Below are 21,531 nucleotides of genomic sequence, written 5' to 3' on the forward strand. Positions count from 1 at the left end.
ATGTATGAGTATCGAACAACCATTCAGAAGTATAAGCCGGACTCACAAGTCGGCAAACGCTCATGCTACTCCGAAGGGAGTCAAGGGACTGCTGCTACAGAACTAACAGCCTCCTTAGCCTCAACAGACTCTGCTGTTTTGCTGACTTAGTTCTGTAATCGACAGCTTCTTTCCGTCACTCTCGACTGCCATGTAAGTCTCTTGCGCAGGTGAAGGCGAGTTTTAATGGCGGCAGGCCATTCTTTCCCTCCCACCCTAAGTGGAGCCTCTGAGAATCCCAATTGCTTGAGCAGGAGGAAGAACAGAGAGGATGAATTTGGAGAAGGTAAACAGGTAAAAAGAACTGAAAAGATAAAATTCAAACAAGATCAAACAGTGAATCTAAGAGAGATAATTTAGAAAGAAAATAGGCTTCATTGGCAAAATACTGGAATACGATGTCGAACAAAATGACCTAGATAACCAAACATCCTACATCTTGGATTTTAGAATCCCATAAAAAAGTACCCAATTTCAAACCTTAAATTAAGAAACACATCTTGGCTCAACAAAAACAGCTTCATTGACTTCTTCCATCTTGGGACCAGCACCGCTGCCACCAGCAGGAGGAACATCTTCATCCATGGCGCCACTGACATCAGGTCTGCCAGCCCTGGTGCACCTTGGCAATGATCGGATTGCAGATGCTCTCCAGCTCCTTCAGCTTGTCCTCAAACTCGTCAGCCTCAGCAAGCTGGTTTTCTTCAAGCCATTGAATAGCCTGGTTTGTCTGGTCACTCGCATCCTTGATCTTCTTGATCGTGTTCATCATGTTGACAACATGAATCACCAAAGTCTTCCCCATGTTGTAGGCATAATTCTCCAAAGCAATCTTGGCCTTCACCTTCTTATTGTGCTTCTCATCTTCTGACTTGTACTTCTTAGCCTCTTGAACCATCTTCTCTATTTCTTCCTTCGACAATCTTCCCTTGTCATTGGTGATGGTAATCTTCTGCTTTGTAGTCTTGTTTTCAGCCGTGACGTTCAAGATACCGTTGGCATCAATATCAAAGCAGACAGTGATTTGCGGAACACCCCTTGGAGCAGGAGGAATGCCAGAAAGCTCGAATTTTCCCAACAAGTTGTTATCACGAGTCCTTGTCCTTTCACCCTCATATACTTGGATCAAGACACCAGGCTGATTATCTGAGTCGGTAGAGAAGAATTTCTCCAACCTCTTGGTTGGAACGGCAGTGTTCCTTGGAATCAACACAGTCATCACACCTCCGGCAGTCTCCCAACCAAGGGACAGAGGATTGACGTTGAGAAACAATAGATCCTGCACCTTCTTGTTACCCTCACCTATCATCATCGCAGCCTGCACAGCGGCACCATAAGCAACAGCCTCGTCTGGGTTGATGCTCTTACATAACTCCTTGCCGTTGAAGAAGTCCTGCAACAACTGCTGCACCTTCGGAATCCTAGTAGAACCGCCCACTAGCACAACATCATGGACCGAGCTCTTGTCCATCTTTGCATCTCTCAAACACTTCTCAATGGGCTCCATACACTTTCTGAAAAGATCCATGTTAAGCTCTTCAAACCTAGCACGGGTAATGGTTGAGTAGAAATCGACACCATCGTACAAAGAATCGATCCCAATTGTGGTCTGAGAAGTGGATGAGAGAGTCCTCTTTGCACTCTCACAAGCAGTTCTTAACCTCCTAAGAGCTCTTGGGCTGCTGCTGATGTCCTTCTTGTTCTTCCTCTTGAACTCTTCAACAAAGTGATTCACCATTCTGTTGTCGAAATCTTCTCCTCCCAAGTGGGTGTCTCCGGCAGTTGCCTTCGCTTCAAAGATGCCATTTTCACCTGTGAGCAGGGAGACATCAAAAGTGCCTCCGCCAAGATCGAAAATCAAGACTTTCTTTTCACCAACGCTGGTGACCTTGTCAAGACCGTATGCAACAGCGGCAGCGGTGGGCTCATTCATAATACGCAGAACATTAAGGCCGGCAATGACCCCAGCATCCTTCGTGGCCTGACGCTGAGAATCGTTGAAGTAAGCCGGGACAGTAACAACGGCATTCTTTATAGATGAGCCAAGATAGGCCTCAGCAATCTCACGCATCTTGACGAGAACCATGGAGGAAATTTCTTCAGCAGTGAACTGCTTCTCTTCACCCTTGTATGTGACAACAATCATGGGCTTGTCACCGGGGTGGGGAATGACCTTGAAAGGCCAGTGGTTCATGTCATTACGAACAGAAGGGTCAGAGAATCTCCTACCAATCAATCGCTTGGCATCTGAAAAATTAACCAAGCTCGTTAAAAAATAATAATTTATTAATAATTCATAACACAGAACAAGCTACAATATCAAGCTAAATCCATTAAAACTTATCAAAAATAAAAGTAACCAAACAGATCATGCTACAAACACTAAAAACTCGGATAACCTTTTCAACTGGGTTTTTTTTTTTTTTTTTCACAAACGGTTCCTGAAATTGACTCAACTCATCAAGATGGTCATTGAAATTGAAAATCGATCAATGTAGTCCATGAAAATAGGGGTCAGAAATCAATGTGGTCATTCCGTCATAATTCCGTCAAACTTTGTTATGTGCTGATGTGGCACATAAGTGGGTCCCACAAGACTAATTAATATTGCCATGTGGATTAGAAATACTTAAAATAATTAAAAATAATAATAATTTTGCATAATTAAAACTTGGAGAAAAAAAAAAAACAATAACAGTCAACTTCTTCTCCCACCTAAGGAGGCTGCACCCAAGGCCGGCCCAGGCCCAGTGCGGGCAGGGTGACCATCCAGGGCCCGAAATAATTAGGGGCACCAAAATTATTAGGGTGATATATTTGTATATGTTTTCATAAGAGTATAAATTTATAAAATTTGGTTCAAGGACAAAGAAGTTTAACTAGAACCGATAGTTTTGTCATTTGAAATTAATGAGGAGGTCTTGGATTCAAAACACGATGTGTGCCTATTTGTTTTTCATTTTTTACAAATTTCGTTTCATAGTATAAATATATAAAATTAGGCTAAATGATCAAGAAGTTTAATTAGAATCAATGGTTTTTGTTGTTTAAAATTAACGAAAGGTCCTAAGTTCGAAATGCCAAGTGCATGTTTATTCTTTTCAATTTTTACGAATTTTTGTTTGGTTGTTAATTTATTTTTAATTAATACCTAGAAGCTATGTGAGTTGTTATTTTTAAAGATTTGTTCCTAATCTTCCACAAAGAGTAATGCGTTGCCCAAATTTTTAGACCAAATTTGCAAATCATATAACGTGTCATCAAAAAGTTTAATTTAGTACCAATTTATTACTTATACATATCAATTAAAGACTCAAAAATATCATTATTTTTTTAGTTCCATATTGACAAGGTTAGTAAATAAGAAAAAACACCTCATGATTTATACAAAAACACTTTAAAAGTTTAGATGGAAAACAAAACTCATATCTATCTACTTGTAAAACCAGAGTTTTTTTTGTTCCTTCTCACGATACAAAATAAATTAGTTTTTCCTTGTTCCCAAATTATTAAGTTTGAAGTGTTTTTCTAAGTATAATTTTATCGATGTCTTACGTGTGAAAACAAATAATTTTCTTATATAAAGTGAAAGCACATTTTTTGACGTCACCCTAGACCTCAAAAATCTCTAGACCGACCCTGGCTGCACCCCTCCACTTCAGCTCCGATTTAGAAACTATGTGCCTGATATCCAGAAGCCCCAAAGACCCTAATATTGCATCTACCACACAATGAAATGACACATCCCCAGAATTCGAATACAAAATTCAAAAATTAAATAAAAAATGTAATAAAATAAATTAGAAAATGTGAAATTACGGGAAGAAAAAGCAGATTAATGGAGGAATACAGTCATCTTCTTCTTCTTTTTTCAAGTTTTTAATTATATAAATAAATTTTTTATTTTTTAAATATTTTAAATCCAAAGAGAAATATTTAATTATATTTGCAGGACCTGGTTATGTGCCACAAAGAATTTTTGACGGAATGGTAACGGAATGACCACATTGATTTATGATACCAATTTTCAGGGATTACATTGATTGATTTTCAATTTCAGAGACCATTTATGATAAAAACCCTTTTTAAAATTTCATCCAACAATTTACAAGAAACTTAAAACCCAAATTATAATTTTGAACAGATTAACTAAAACTCGTAGCCTTGACCACCAATTATAATATTTGATAGTCCATTAATATTAACTAAACAAATCCTGCAAATAAAATAAAAAATAAATAAACTGATCAATTCGCTATAAAAAGATTCAAGGCACAACAAAACCCTGCACAAATGTAACCTGCAAAGATATTTATCACACCAAGCCACAAAAAGATAATTACTTTCAAGGAAATTGAACTCTTTTTCTCAGAAATTCAGGCAAAAGAAATCTAAAAACAGCAAAGTTTAAACAGCACTACAAGCAGAGATCAAATACTACAAGGCAAAAAAACAACATCACATAAAAAAATTTCGCAAGAAAAAGAAAGTGTCTCGATTCTTACCCAGGACGGTGTTGATGGGGTTCATGGTGACCTGGTTCTTGGCCGCATCGCCGATCAACCTCTCCGTATCAGTAAACGCCACGTAAGACGGCGTCGTGCGGTTGCCCTGATCATTAGCGATGATCTCGACGTGGTCGTATTGCCAAACAGCGACGCACGAGTAACTAGTTCCGAGATCTATACCAATCGCTGGCTCCTCTCCCTTTACCGCCATTGCAACCGATGAGATTCAATCAATCAAACAAGCAAAGAACCTCAGAGAAAAGTAAAGAGCTTTTGAGATTTTTGGGCGATAGGTAAAGAAACTTAGGCCTGGTACTGAAGTAATTTTGAAAAAAAGTTGATATTAAAAAAAGTTAGGAATTGTTTTTGTATTCGGTAAACATTCAGTTTCAGCTTTTTTTTTCATAATTTTAGGTAAAAAAAGCCAAAAACAAGAAGCTGCAAAACTCATCTTTGAAAAAACGGTTTTTTTCACATCTGTTTTACATAAAAGTTTACCAAACATTATAATACTATTTTTTTCAAAAGCACTTTTACAAAAAAGTTTACCAAACACTCTGCTACTTTATTTCCCAACTGCTTATTCTCACTGCACAGCAAAAGCAGCTTTTTTCAAAGCACAGCAATACCAAATCAGCCCTTAGTCAGGAAGAAATTCAGTTTGTAAAATATTTCCTCCTTTCTGCATGAGCGTGTGAAAGACGCTTCGCTGCGTGCAGAATTATATTTTCTTTTTACATTTGTTGACTATAATGATATTCTTATAGTTACAATATGCTAAGCACGATGTACAATGTTTAATTTTAATATTTGTATTTATCAAGAGACATTCTTTTATTTTAATTTCTTAGCTGAAAATTTGTATGAACTTTTGCATCCTTAGATTTAAATTAAGATTCTGCAAGTCTCTCAACTTGAGAAAATCACATAAAACCTGTTAAACCATTATATAACTACTAAATTAGTATATAATAAAGAAGTTGATAGAAAGGTAACCTATTGAAAATACGAACAGAATGACTGCACCAAAGCCCATTAAACCATAAAGAAATGAGGAGAATGTAGGTTGGAAATTAATATTAGTAAATGGGAATTAATATTAAGGAAAACTAATTAAAAGTACTTGAAAACTTTGAATTTTAACGATAAGGACAAAATAAAGGGTAAAGTGAATAGTACAATGATTGACTTTTTAGTGTAAAAATGTGGTTTTTCATTAAAGTGAACAGTATCGAGAGCTTTTTGTTAAAGTTTCTTTAATATTAATAGTCCAAATCTGTAATCCTTATTTTAGATTGCTAAAATGAAACTCAAAATGAACGATGCTAAGTATACATCTTCGCTTGCGAAACTTAAGCAGTTTGCAAAAGCTGAGAAACTCTATACTGAATAGGACTTTATTTCGGAGACTCTATGGTTTCAAATATACTACTTGCAGCGTACATCAAAGAAGACCAAACAAAAGGACTGAAACCTTTCATAGTTGGACGGAGCAAAATATACTTCTTCCGTATTTTCCTTGTGAAACCAACTTCAAAACTGTTTGTACAAATTAAAAATTTTCAAACATTCAATTACCCATGAACCAAAAATGAAAATTTTATTAAAGTAAATTAAAATAAACTCATTGACAAAAAGAACATAAAAATGAAGATTGCTACTAAAGCGATGCAAACTGAAAATACCGGTCTTGCCATCAAAAAGTGAATCTAAGAGAGATAATTTAGAAAGAAAATAGGCTTCGTTGGCAAAATACTAGAATACGATGTTGAACAAAATGACCAAGATCACCAAACATCCTTCATCGACTTCTTCCATCTTGGGACCAGCACCGCTGCCACCAGCAGGAGGAACATCTTCATCCATGGCACCACCGAGATCAGGTTTGCCAGCCCTGGTGCACCTTGGCAATGATCGGATTGCATATGCTCTCCAGCTCCTTCAGCTTGTCCTCAAACTCGTCGGCCTCAGCAAGCTGGTTTCCGTCAAGCCATTGGAAGACCTGGTCAATCGCATCCTCAATCTTCTTCTTGTCAGCGGTGTCCAGCTTGGAGGCAGTCTTATCATCCTTGATCGTGTTTCTCAAGTTGTAGGCATAATTCTCCAGAGCATTCTTGGCCTCCACCTCCACCTTCTTCTTGTGCTCCTCATCTTCTAACTTGTGCTTCTCAGCTTCTTGAACCATCTTCTCAATTTCTTCCTTCGACAATCTTCCCTTGTCATTGGTGATGGTAATCTTGTTCTTCTGCCCTGCAGTCTTGTCTTCAGCCGAGACGTTCAAGATTCCGTTGGCATCGATATCAAAGCAGACAGTGATTTGCGGAACACCCCATGGAGCAGGAGGAATACTAGAAAGCTCGAATTTTCCCAACAAGTTGTTATTGCGAGTCCTTGTCCTTTCACCCTCATATACTTGGATCAAGATACCAGGCTGATTGTCTGAGTAGGTAGAGAAGACTTGTTCCTTCTTGGTTGGAACGGTAGTGTTCCTTGGAATCAACACAGTCATCACACCTCCGGCAGTCTCCAAACCAAGGGACAAAGGAATGACATCCAGAAGCAATAAATCCTTCACCTTCTTGTTACCCTCACCGCTCAAGATGGCAGCCTGCACAGCGGCGCCATAAGCAACAGCCTCGTCTGGGTTGATGCTCTTGCATAGCTCTTTGCCATAGAAGAAGTCCTGCAACAACTGCTGCACCTTTGGAATCCTAGTAGAACCGCCCACTAGCAAAATATGATGGACCGAGCTCTTGTCCATCTTTTCATCTCTCTAACACCTCTTAACGGGCTCCATACACTTACTGAAACGATCCATATTAAGCTCTTCAAACCTATCACGGGTAATGGTTGAGTAGAAATCGACACCCTCGTACAAAGAATCAATCTCAATTGTGGTCTGAGCAGTGGAGGAGAGAGTCCTCTTTGCCCTCTCACAAGCAGTTCTCAACCTCCTACGAGCACTTGGGCTGCTGCTGATAACCTTCTTGTGCTTCCTCTTGACCTCTTGAACATAATGATTCATCATTCTTTGTCCAAATATTCTCCTCCCAAGTGGGTGTCTCCGGCAGTTGCCTTCACTTCAAAGATGCCTTTTTCAAATGTGAGCAGTGAGACATCAAAAGTGCCTCCGCCAAGATCGAAAATCAAGACATGCTTCTCGCCAACGCTGGTGACCTTCTTGTCAAGACCGTATGCAAAAGCGGCAGCGGTGGGCTCATTCATAATACGCAGAACATTAAGGCCGGCAATGACCCCAGCATCCTTCGTGGCCTGTCGCTGAGAATCGTTGAAGTAAGCCGGGACAGTAACAACGGCATTCTTTATCGATGAGCCAAGATAGGCCTCAACAATCTCACGCATCTTGACGAGAACCATGGAGGAAATTTCTTCAGTAGTGAGCTGCTTCTCTTCGCCCTTGTATGGACAACAATCATGGGCTTGTCACCGGAGCCAGGAATGACCTTGAAAGGCCAGTGCTTCATGTCACTCTGAACAGAAGGGTCAGAGAATCTCCTACCAATCAACTGCTTGGCATCAGAAAAATTAACCAAGCTCGTTTGAAAATACTAATTTATTAATAATTCATAACACAGAACAAACTACAATATCAAGCTAAATCCATTACAACTTATCAAAAATAAAAGTAACCAAACAGATCATGCTACAGACACTAAAAACTCGGATAGCTATTTTAAAATTTCATCCAACAATTAACAAGAAACTTAAAACCCAAATTATAATTTTGAACAGATTAACTAAAACTCATAGCCTTGGCCACCAATTATAATATTTGATAGTCCAGTAATATTAACTAAACAAATCCTGCAAATAAAAAAATAAAAAATAAATTGATCAATTCGCTATAAAAAATAAAAAAAATTCGAGGCACAACAAAACCTGCATAGTAATTTATCACACCAGGCCTGAAAAAGATAATTACTTTCAAGGAAATTGAACTCTTTTTCTCAGAAATTCAGGCAATAGAAATCTAAAAACAGCAAAATTTAAACAACCAGCAAATATTGACAGTAAAATTCATAAAATCAGCAATACAAGCACATATCAAACAGTACAAGGCAAAAAAAAAAAAACATCACATAAAAAAGTTTTGCAAGAAAAAGAAAGTATCTCGATTCTTACCCAGGACGGTGTTGACGGGGTTCATGGCGACCTAGTTCTTGGCCGCATTGCCGATCAACCTCTCCGTATCAGTAAACGCCACGTAAGACGGCATCATGCGGTTGCCCTGATCATTAGCGATGATCTCGACGCGGTCGTGTTGCCAAACACAGACGCACGAGTAACTCGTTCCGAGATCGATACCGATCGCTGGCCCCTTTCCCTTTCCCGCCATTGCAACCGCTGAGATTCAATAAATCAAACAAGCAAAGAACCGCAGAGAAAAGTAAAGAGCTTTTGAGATTTTTGGGCGATAGGCTGTTCGGAGTCAACAGTGTTGGAGCGAGAGTAGTGAACGTTGGTACAGCAAATTTACGATTTTTGGTGGGAGGGTGTCCAAATGTTCGATTTGACAACGGCCGTTGGATTTGAGTGTTGTGGACGGAGGCGATTGGATATTTCTCGCGGGGTTTGGTTCTCCTTATTTTTGCATTGACTAACCTTTTTATTGACTCTTCGGGTCTACTGTCATGGTCGTCGGAAATTTGTCTTTTTGTCATTTTCCTTGGACGGTGGCGTTTTGTGTTTGGGCTTTCTAAAGGCTTTGGATCCAAACGTGTTTGGATCGGGCTCCACTGCCGTCCATATGGTGCGTGTGCAAAACATGATGAGTCGGTTCAGAAGTTGGTGAGCAAAGAAAAACTTTGGGCCATACTTCCCCCAAGAATTTAAGCCTTGGGTTAAGTCTTCGGGCCTACTCTGCACGTACACGCATTGAAGAAATTGACCTGCGCGACCAACAGACGCGCCTCACTCACCCTACGTGACAAAGTTATAGCCGTTGGGTTCCAGCGCTGACACTTTTGCCGACCACTAGTTTTGAGACCAATGACTATTTCCTTGATCCAACGGCTGGCATAACTGGATCGTCGGTTTATCCAATGGTTCAGAACAAATTTTTTTTCTTTTACAATTATATTAAATTGGACAGTTGAGATGAAATATGAGCAAACCTAATGGTTAAAAAGATCCGACGCCCTAAAATTAAACCTAACAACTAAATCAATTAAAAAATATATTTAAATCAAATTTCACCTAAAAACTCTAAAATACTTATGTATTTGTTCAAACATCCACACACAATTAGGATAATCTACATAATGTGTAGAAATAATTTTTCATGTGTGTGTATGAACTTGTGTTTAAGAATGGGGTGGGTTGCCACTTAGTAGTTAGTACTACGATCTAGTGATATTCTTCTTCACTTACAAGTGAGCGGTCTTAGGTTCGATTCTTTCTAAAGGAAAATTTAAACTACATTATTATGGTTGAGCCATTGTCAGGCTTAGCCCACTCCTGTACCCTTAAGGTAGACAATATTGTTTGTTAATTAAAAAAAAAAAGGAATGGAGTGGAGTGGGTTGTGTGATTTTTCATTGTTTATCATAATTTTAATATTTTTTTAGGTTAAAATATTTATAAAAACTAGCATATGGGCACACACAAAGTGTGTGAGAAAAATTTTTATTTTTTGTTTTTGAAATAGAAGGAGAGACGAAGAGAGTGATAGAGAATGTGGGAGCGGGAATTTTTTTATTTTTTATTTTTAATTAGAGATATATTAGGATTATATGTAAGTGAGACTTTGAAAAAAAAAACAGAAAAATTTGGTTGTGTGAAATTATATTTCTGCCCCGTATTTCTTATGCATGTTCTGTTTTAATTAGAGGGTTAAACTAGTAATTTCATAGAGTTTTGGTTGACAATGAGTGTTTTATTAATTAGTAGAGGTTAATTAGAATAATCTATATAATTTTTTTTTTAAGTTACCAAGAAAAAAAAAGTAGACTAAAATCATCATTTGATAATTTGGGGCTGAACTTTTAAACCATAACCATTGAAGAAAAAAAGTTGTTTCTAGGCGCTTAAAATCATCATTGATAATTTGGGGCATAAGTAGACTAAAATCATCATTTGATAATTTGGGGCTTAAAATTTTAAGCTTTAACTCACACCATTGCGCATGATCTTACAACTGTTTTTGTAATGCTCATAAGCATTTCTTCTACAACTGCTTTCATAGAGAAACATTGGATCTTTTATTGAATGTTCAGATGCTTCCTGAAAATCACTTGGAAGTGCTTCCTAAATCATCATCTGTTGGATGCTCTCTGGTTCACAAATGCTTCTGATTAGATTTTTTGACAAACATAAAGACTTCTGGTTGCATTTATCAAACTAATTTGAAACCGCTTATGGGACGTAGAAGTGTTCTTTTAAAGAAGCTGCTATGTAATTTTTTTTCATATAGTAGTTGGATTTTTCCATAAATCTTTCGAACTGTTTTTCTAAAGAAGCTGCTATGTGATTTTTTTCATAAAGTAGTTGGATTTTCAATAATTTTTTGAAGTGTTTTTCTAAATAAGCTGCTAAACAAGCCGTATCACTTTTGGCACAATTAGCATCCCCTCTCTCTCTGTGTTTGCAACTTTGCCTTGCCTGCAATCAATCAAAACATATGCAAGCAAGAAAGGCCATGAGATTCCAAACAGATTACAAGTATAATTTACATGTACAAGTGAAAAGGGTAACTCTCATTCACTTTTCACCAACACGGTATAAGTGATAGATTCACAAATATAAACTTCTAGGCTTAAGAAATAAAATAAATCAAGTAGAAGCAAAATTATAAAACAGGCATGCTTAGTCGAAGAGAGTAGGGATATTTTCTGATGACATGATCACAGTCAGAACTTCTCGAACAGCCATTGATTCCTGTTCATATCCAAATCGCCCGATTAATCTCTACGTCAGCCATCAAAAACTTGTAATTAATTTATAAATCATCGTTAATGATGACTAACAAGAAAGGGCTAACCATGATTTTCTTTAGCAGTTCGTATTTATGATCGAATTCACCTTCTTGCCCTGCAACCACCCGAAATACTCAAAGGTCGATAATTTGTTGGAAAATACATGTCTACTAATTGAAATCATAATACCTATTTCTTACCTTCTTTAAGACCCTAATCCATTTAAGTCATTGGGATCATACAGAGTCAAACAAAAAATTTTGGTACAAAGAATCAAACCCATCAACCGTATCAAATCCAAACATAGCATGACAAGAAGTAACCATATAGATACGTATGAAGTATGATCACCATGATGAATCTTATGTTGAGATCATTCTTATATACATAACTTGATCAACAATTATTTTGGCTAGAGCTTTCCGAGATGGATCTTCAAGTGGCTTCAACAAATATTTCTTTTTATTGAATAATTACTAGAATGTGATGAATTTCTTATTACATGTTCATGTATGATGCAGTGCATGAAAGGGAAATTAATTGAGCTCTCATAATTAAGTGGCTAATTTATATTTTAGTAATTTGTATTTTTGTAAGTTTTGTTTTAATTATGTATTTGGGTTGGGACTTGATTATCATTTATGAAGTTTTAGTGGATTAGGATGTTGTGTTAGTGTTTAATGAAGCAGTAGACTAGGCTTTTTAAAATGCTAGAATTCTGGAGGTTGAGGAGGAGGTATTTTGAATGAATTTATGAACAGAGCTTGGCTCTTTATCTTAGTCTCCTTCTTTAGTTGTGCTAGTGTTCGTCTAGTTAATTCTCTGCCCTTTAACAGTCCCCTATCAATGTATCTTCATACTCATACATATGAACTCAAAATATCATACTATTGCCCTGCGCAGCAGCGAAGCTTTGAGGTGAAAGTAGTGTTCATATCTTAGCATAAGATAGCTATGATGAGATTGCAGAATTATTTGGCATACTTCATTGAAAAGCTTTGTAACATTTAACATGCGGTAAGCATCAATACAAAAAAAAAAAGGAAAAAAAGAAAAAAGAAAATGGTGATGAAAGAGAAGCAGAGGGAGAGAGAGGAGAGACAGGTAGGCCATCCTCCTTTCTTTTTTTAACGGAAGAGTTGAACGAAGTGGACCCTATTTTTACTTTATTAGCAGGTTAACCGATTTTGTCGCTTTTCAACCTTCATCTATTTTCACAACCGGTTATATTGCATGAAAGATTATTTATTTATTTTTTATATTAAACCACAATCTTTAAGCAGGGAAAGCTAAATAACGTGAGAAGATCAAGGTTGGGATTTGTCTGCATGTTCATCTCAGATTTACAGGTTCTCAAATCCCTCTCCTTCTGACAAAACACGTATTATATTACAACAAGGATATGATAAGCAAAATAATTAAACTAAAAGCAATAAAATTACAACACCCCATGTAATTTTAATGTGTATAATGTGGGAGAAAGAGTCGACAGCAAGTGAACGAGTAATGGGTGCAAAAGCTGCATGACTGAAGGCTATAAGCTTACCTTTGCATTTGCATAACTGTTACAGCGAGTACTAGTTGCTTTTTCTGCATGAAAATGAGTAAAAGAAATATTCTGCAAAGATTGATAAGATAAGGGAATTAGATTCCTACACCACCAACCTTAAAATTTTACTAATTTCCTAAATCTGTCACATGCTGTCGTGCTACTGCTATAGATGATGATTAATAAAAAGGGTCAATGAGATCTGATTGGTATGTTGCAGCACAAAAGCAAAATACAAAACAAAAATTTGCAATAATTACTAAATAAATAAAACAGGTTCTCTTAGAACTTTTTTTTCTGCATATACAGTCTGGAAGTTGGTGCAAATTTGAAGTCCGGCGATCGTTTTAACATAAGTTAAAAGGGTATTTAGATAGAGGTATTAATCAATTTACCTTCTGAACTTGTAAGGATTGGCTAATTTTCTTCCTCAACTTTAATTTTGATCAATTTCCTCTTTCAACTTTCATAATTGGTCAATTTCCCCCCTCAACTTTTTTTTTGGCCACTTTCCCCCCCTCAACTCTCATAATTAGTTAATTTACACCCTACTGTTATTTTTTTTAATTTTGCATCTATTCTTCCGTTAAGTAGGTATCTGCATGACTGCCGTTGAAGGGAAAAAAGTCAATTTTCACCCACTGTCATTTTTTCAATTTGCACCCCACTGTCATTTTTTGTTAAGTAGGTTTCCCTACACCTTACTAGAGGTAGACGATGCCAAGGGAGGAGGCAACTGGGTGTGGGCAACTGCAAACTGCACAAACAGCTTATCATATCGACTGGGCTGCAAACAGCGGAGGAGGGAGGCGTTGGCTGCAGTCACGAGCTCGGCTTGGAGAAAAGGAAGAAGAAGAGAAAGTTCGAAGAAAAGGAAGAAGATAGAAGGTGTAGGGAAAATGACTTTTTTTGCCCCTTAAAGGCAGTCATGCAGATACCTACTTAATGAAAGAATAGATGGAAAATTTAAAAAAATTAATAGTAGGGTGCAAATTGACTAATTATGAGAGTTGAGGGGGGAATTGGCCAAAATTAAATTTGAGGAGGAAAATTGGCCAATCCTTACAAGTTCAGGGGGTAAATTGATGAATATCTCTTTAGAAAATAAGTGGATTGGGTTTGAATTACCTTCATAGTTGGAATGATTTTGAACCAGAGTGGTTTTTCAACACTCTGATTTCTGATGTAAACGTTTCGATTTGAATTTAATCAAAGTTTCTATTGTTTGAAAAAAAAAAATTTCAAAGTTTGCTAATAGATGATGTTGTTGGAGATAAAAAGCTAATTTGAGTAAGTTAAATGGTTTTTTATTAATATTCACTTGCTAGTTTAAAAGCATCTCTAAAAAGATAAGTTATACTACATCTTCAAGTTAGCAAATTGGGATTCACAATGTATTTTATTCAAAAGTATTGTTTTATCAATAGTATGAAAATAAAATTTGGGGTCTCATAAGATAAGATAAAGTTAAGATAGTAATTGCATTCAAATTGTCGTTGTGACAATCCATCAACAAGTTTCAGCAGTTAAAGCTTGATTTGTGACTGGTTTGGGGCTCTAAATTTGTGACAATCCATCAACAAGTTTCAGCAGCTATGCATTCAAACTAAATAAATTTCCTTTTTAAGATACGAGTCAGCCTATTTTTATGAAATTTTTGTAATACTTTTTAGATACCCATTGAAACCTTGAGTTGTTTAGAATTTAAATCTAGTAACTTATTGCACAATGATTTTATTGCAAGATTTATGAGGAAGTGTTTGTTTCAATTTTTTATTTACATCGATTTGACTTCAATTGCGAGCAAAAAACTTTAGAATTGTATTATGATACTTGGAGCACCAGGGCATGTTCCTGATACACAAAAAATTTCTCTTGGATTAGATCAATATACAATATCATGAAATGGGACCGGAATTGAAAGCCCTCTTTTTTAACAGTGCAATTAAAATAGAAATTTATGACTTGATGAATATGACAATTTCATATATATGTGGATGAATTTGTGACAGATCTTAGACAATGAACGTAGGTTTGAAAGGTATCTTTCAGGGGTCAATTTTTGTAGCCGTGTAAACAAAGGAAAAGAAGCTGTTATACCTTAATTAGTTTTCTTTCATGTTACTCTCTTTTATGATACCCCATTTCCCCAACATTCTATTCAGATTAAAACTAGACTAATTAGTACTTGGAATATATGTCCCCTTTAACCTTTATCAAAAGTAATCACTTTATATTGAGCTCCAATTAGGAAAGCCCTAAGACTAGCTGGGTACAAGAAAAGGATGCTCATGTTCTCATACATAATACAATACACATACTACACATGTTTTGAATAGGGTGCTCATATGCTCGTACATAATACACTGCATACTTCGATTCAAACTTATGACCCTCCTTTCTCATTTTAGTACATCCGTTCCGGTACTATGTCAAGCTCATGTGCGTATAACTTATTTTTGCAAAGCTGGCTTACACGCCCTGAACCGGCCTAAACCCTACCGCCATATATGGGACTATGAACGAGACTTTTGCAAGAATATATCTGGCTTTGAAGGCCCTAGATATGAATGGTAATGAGAGTGAATGAGAACAGTGAATCATACTCAATAAACTTGCTATCCTAGTGTGAATATGACTGAAAAAGTTAACAATATGCATACGCGCGCGGAAAGTCAAGATCGATCAATAGTAATCACAGAGGTGGAGGTGGTGGGCACTATGATCTGCGCCCTTCTTGTCCTAGCTAGCAGATATATCATAAATAAATAAATAAAAAATATATATATATATATTTTTTTTTTTAAAGGGAAGCACCATAGGAAATAGTGAGAACATGTGTGAATGACATGCTTTAATTTAAGGAAATTTTGATGAAAAGTTTCTGATATTGTTCAATTTAATGAACAATCACATTTTTACATTAAAAAATCAATCTGATACTATTCACTTTACCCTTTATTTTGTCCTTATCGTTAAAACTCAAAGTTTTCAATCAATTTTTATTAATTTTCCTTTAATTTAAGTCACAAATAATGAGTCCGAGTCTGGCTAGGATGAAACACCAAATTATATTAAAGTGGTTATTAATTTCTTCATGGTCACACACAATATATCTTACCACTACTAAAATTTAAGAAGGTCCCAAAATCATTTTTTATTTATTTTTTTTTTTTGCCGACAATGAGTTTAATACCTTAAAATTGAATTGAAGAAATGGGTTTGAGTCTGGTGAACGTTGCTAAAAAGCTAAGAAAGCAAACTGCCCCATGCCCTGATCCTTTTCATAAGAGCACATGACTAGGGGTCTTTTTTTTTTGTTTTTTTTTTTTTTGTCAATGACTTGGGGTCCAATTTGTGCTGCCTGAAAACATAAGATGTTGCACCTTAATTATTTAATGTACAGGAAAACCATGAATACACACACACACACACACACACACATATATATGGAATTATGGATTCTAAATATAATCAGTAGGGCTGTACTAATTTTCATTATTAAGGATGGAAATTAGTTCACACATAATTTAATACCACATCACACAAAGATATCACTGGCTGTAATGCTAGATGGTGAACCACCACATCACGCACTAGCTAAGCTGATATCTTTCTGATGAGTGAGATTACTACTAACTTCATGCGTGAAATTGACGGTAAGTACTAAAGTGAAACTTGAGTATCTTGACCATTACTACAATAAACTATAGGAATATGGTTTATTGATCATACCTTTTTATTTGCAATAAATTCGAACTAGGAATATATGGTTTATTGACCATACCTTTTTTGTATTATAGTTGATTAACCATACGGACTTATGTCTCATATCTACTCTTTTTGAAAATGTAACCTTGCAGTCAGAAGTGTACTAACACCAGCTTTTGATGTTTGCTGCAGTTGGTGTTAGGACCATATGAGCTAAGTAACTTCTTTGTCAATGAAAGATGAACTGGGAAAGCACTGAAACACTGTCTCCTTTTTAGCCTTATCATGATATACATGTATCTATAAATGTAACAATTAATAAATCAACTTTTTCCCAATAATGTGTGTGTGAGAGTGCCCCTATGGGCAAACCAAACAATTTTTCCAATATTTGAAGTTAACACATGCCCGAAGTTGATGTTATAATATGAGAGTGCATATACCAGCTAGTCTATCAACCTAAGGTCCTAAACACGTATCTTGCATTCCAGCTGGTGTTAAAACTGGACGGAGTTTGGACAACGTTTAATATGTATTTGTCCCAAGTATATTTTTGGTCTCAGTGTCACAAGGTGGCTCGAGAAAAAAAGAATTGGCGTACCATTTTTGGAAATAGATAGTGTTAGTGTTTGATTGTGTGAAAGTTGCACATTAATCTGACTTCTTAACTGAATGATTGTGCACCGAGTGGGGTGTTAATTCGGTTAAGCTCTCATGTGCCTCAAGCAAACGATCGAGTTTCGTATATGTTTCCCTAAAAAGTAAATGAAAGCGAAATAGAAACTAAAACGAGGAACAAAATGTAATTTTTTCATTACGGAGTTTTACAAGCGTTTACAAAAGTAAAGTCTAGGCTGATGGGCTGAGATACATGACTTGAAATGTAAATTGATTGGAAACGTAAAGAAAGCAGTAGAAAACTCTAGCAAGATTTAGGCCATGAAGGGTATGATAATGCTAGAGGAGTCCACCGAGATCACTGGTGTAGGATTGGACTTAGTGCAAAACATGCGCCTAAGAGAGGAAATCAGGGTGGTTGGAATTGCACACCAACAGAATCATACCCTAGGATGGTAGAGTTGTAAAAGTTTTAGATCTCAGGGATCGTAGGCAGTGTTTGCTTTGAATGAAGACTTTGAGATTGTAGTTAATGCTAGAAGAGAGTGCGGGAATAGTTAGTATGGGAATGCGGATAAAGAGAATGAGACTGAAGCAGCATGGCCTGATAGAGAGACTGCCCTTGAGGCTTAGCTTAAACCTTTTGTGTCTGTATAAGAAAGTTGTTTGGAAAAACAATTGGGTTTGTGCTGAAAAGCAATTAGGTTGATTAAAGAATCACTCAAGATTTTTGTTTAATTGTAGAGATTGAATTTGACGAAGGTCTTAAGCTTGAAGGCATGTGGCTCTATTTATATGCATGGGAGAATGATCAACCTTGATTATATCACTGAGCTGCAGGAGGGGTAGATTGGTAATTTTCCGTTGATAGTGATTGTAATTCCTGGTAGGTGACCTTCAACTATATCTTGAGGCGATTTGCACGATTGCAATAGTGACCTCAGCGTGGCAGATGACGCATGCCTATGCATTTAAAGGGCTGAGATATTCCCGGGCTCAGGTCGTCTGTGTGGCAAATGCACTTCCAAGTGACTTCTGTCTGATGCCTTGGACAAGCTGAAGTGAAGTGAGATGTTTGTTTGAGCTCTGGTATGGGCTTTGGAGTTTGTGGACTAAAATTGTGCAATTTTTACGTAAATAAAAATGAATAGGCCTTATAGCAGACTTTATTTTTAATTATGGCTCAAACACCAATCAGAACATAATTAAAATAAAAGAGAGATTTAAATATGGAATTTTCACATGTTTGAGAATTTTATTGCACTTTTGATGTGGTAGCAGGTAGGTTTGTGATCATTATTCGAAAAATATTTTCGGTTGGAGGAGGAGGAGGAGAACTTGGTGGTGGAGACCAATTTGGGACACCTTTTTTAAGATTAGGGAAGAAAAATATATCATTAGATGATAATAGCTAATTGAGGGCATTAAAGTGAACAAAAAATTATTTTATTAAATTAGAAAAAAAAATCCTGATAACTGTGATGAATACGAGATTATACAAAAACATTTTAAGAACTCAATTGATGGGAAAAAAAAAAAAAACTCTAATTGATTTTTAATTCTGATAAAAGCCCATTCAATGGTTTATTAGATTATTTAACTTTTTTTTGTGTGTGTAATGTTATCAAGAATTTGAGTAGTCCTAATTATATTGTGTTATAGGCGTGTGGGAGGAATATTACTGTAAGTAAACGCGTAAGGGATCGATAAATATTGTTAGAGTGCATCTGAATCCTAAATTATTCAGGAAAATCAAATCATCAAGGGTCTCTTTCTTTCCATCATTATACACGTGTTCCATCTCATGATCATCATCAGTTAAGTCGCCATATTGATACTGATGGGTTAAGCTGAGTGTAATCAGTATTGCTAGCTAGCTGGGTGACTGGCTTAATTGATTTATATATTTAAGACTCCTGATTAATGCTAATGTGTTTTTGTCACTCCAGCTGTTCCACATCTTCATTATCCTCATATTTATGTTCTCGATTAAATCTTGACCGCGTGCCCCTTCCTACTTGTATCATACAGATCTCTTGTTTTTATTACTTTCATACTATAAAGTATTTTGACCGTATAAATCTGAGAAATGAAATCTGTTCATTTTTTAGTAATAACTAGTCATCATTCAAATATCACATTTACAAGCCACTAACATTATTGTACAATGATATTCTTCGTCACTTATAAGTGAAGAGTCTTGAGTTCAACTCATGTGGGAGCGAGTTCAGTACCAATTAGCCTAAATTTCACGCCCCTAAGTATAAATAATTAACGTTGTATGAAGATAAATTACATCTACAAAATATCAATCAAATTAGAGATTGTTTTATCGTACATAACTATAAATTAAATTAGAGATTGTTGAGCTGTATATAATTATTACTAACACATTCTGATAGTTAACTATTCATTAAGTTGTTTGATACATATACAAGACTAATGATTGTCCATTTGATTAATGTTTTTAGAAAATGATGAATTGAGAGGATAAACAATGCCGATTATATTAATAGAATAAAAATATATCAATTACAATTAAATATAGACATATTATCTTCTTTACTTTGGCACTATGCATTTCCCACGTACGCTCAATTCTCCTTTAAACAAAAGAAAAGAAAAGAAGAGAAAAATCAAAATCACCATCAAGACTTAAATATCATGCAAATCGTCAAGAACATGCATTGTATATCCAATAATAGATCCGTGCCTTAGAAGATTTTTTTTTTAATTAATTGCAGGCACACAATTCAGTACATTAAATGTTATATGTAATTGGTTAAAAATTTAAATTGTTAACAAATTGTAATTATATACTTAGTGTATCGAGTTGTGTGTCCAATATCCTGAAAAAAGTCTTCTGTACCTTAGGGCCAACTATATACATCACCATTTTTGTTGGGTACATTCAACAAATTAGTGGCGATTGGACGGTCGTAATCTGATGCTCGTTAAATGAATAATATTTCTTGGTTACGTGAAAACTTCAATCCGTGGGGACCTAAAATTTGGATGATGAGGTTGCTTTTATGGCGACCCAGCCGGGGAAGAAAAGAAATCCGTAGAGAAAAAGACAAGAAGGTGGGTATGGGACCCACTGTTATCTTACGTGGCAAATTGGTAATATAAAGTAAGAATCCTCCGACCGCGAGCATCTGATATGATTACGACCAGACCACCCAGCCCACAACCGCGGCTGGCCAGGCCACCACCGAGGCACCAACACCTAGTCTTTCTTGATTTGCTTATTTAATTTCATAGTATATATTTTATAAAATGCACAATACTTTTGTTATGTTTTTCTCTTTTGTACAATACTTTTCTTAGTGAGGATGAGAAATTCAAATTGGATTTTTTTTTTTTGTTAAAAAAGATGTTTATTCGAAGAAATGTCAAACATTTAGAAGGGAAAATATCATTATATTATAAAAAACTTCCCTCAAAACTCTTCCATTTTAGAGAAATTTATTATTGTTATTCTTGCAAAGGTCATCAGCTTCCTTCAACAAATAAGAGTTTGAATTTTTGTCAACACTCCTATTAAGTGGTAAGCATTACCATCTCTCTTCAATGCGTGACGTGTTTGGGAATTAACTACCATTTAAGTAGTTTTAATTTTTTTTTATATAAATAACAAAATAGTTTAATAACTAAATAATAATCATCAATGCTAGTTATTTATAACGTTAAAACTCACCAATGTTAAAAAGTTTCTTAAAGCAAAGAAAACGAAAAAAATATGTTAAGAGAAAACGCTGCTACTTTAAGGATCGAAGAAGGTAAATTAATATATTACTAGTATTGGCGTTGCATGTGTTTGCAGCAAGCTTGCCCCATTATTAAACTAAAACTAAACCCTTCAAATTAGTAATGTTAGAGATACCATCTATTTAAGTTATATTATGTAAATCATATGACGTATTAATTTGTTAATCATTGAATTATCACTTAAATATTAATTAATGTGTTTATTTCATATTGATAACATATCACAAAATTTACAAATTTGATCTAAAAATTGAATTTACCTAACATTTCTCTCAAATTAATTAGACTGGTGAAGAATCAAATTAGCTAGCTAGCTAGCTATGGCCTATAGCTAGAATAGTAATAATTTCTGATAGATAAGTTAATTATCCTAAAAGCTTCCACAAGTATTTATTTCTTT

At 35.7% G+C, this 21,531-nt stretch overlaps 2 pseudogenes; both read right to left on the reverse strand.

Annotated features, from left to right (window-relative positions):
- Positions 1–400: 400 nt before the first annotated feature.
- On the reverse strand, positions 401–4,844 carry LOC137733798 (heat shock cognate 70 kDa protein 2-like; annotated as a pseudogene).
- A 1,422-nt stretch (positions 4,845–6,266) lies between these two features.
- On the reverse strand, positions 6,267–8,931 carry LOC137735281 (heat shock 70 kDa protein 4-like; annotated as a pseudogene).
- Positions 8,932–21,531: the final 12,600 nt, after the last annotated feature.

This window comes from Pyrus communis, chromosome 5 (assembly GCF_963583255.1).
Source record: "Pyrus communis chromosome 5, drPyrComm1.1, whole genome shotgun sequence".
Classification (NCBI taxonomy): domain Eukaryota; kingdom Viridiplantae; phylum Streptophyta; class Magnoliopsida; order Rosales; family Rosaceae; genus Pyrus; species Pyrus communis.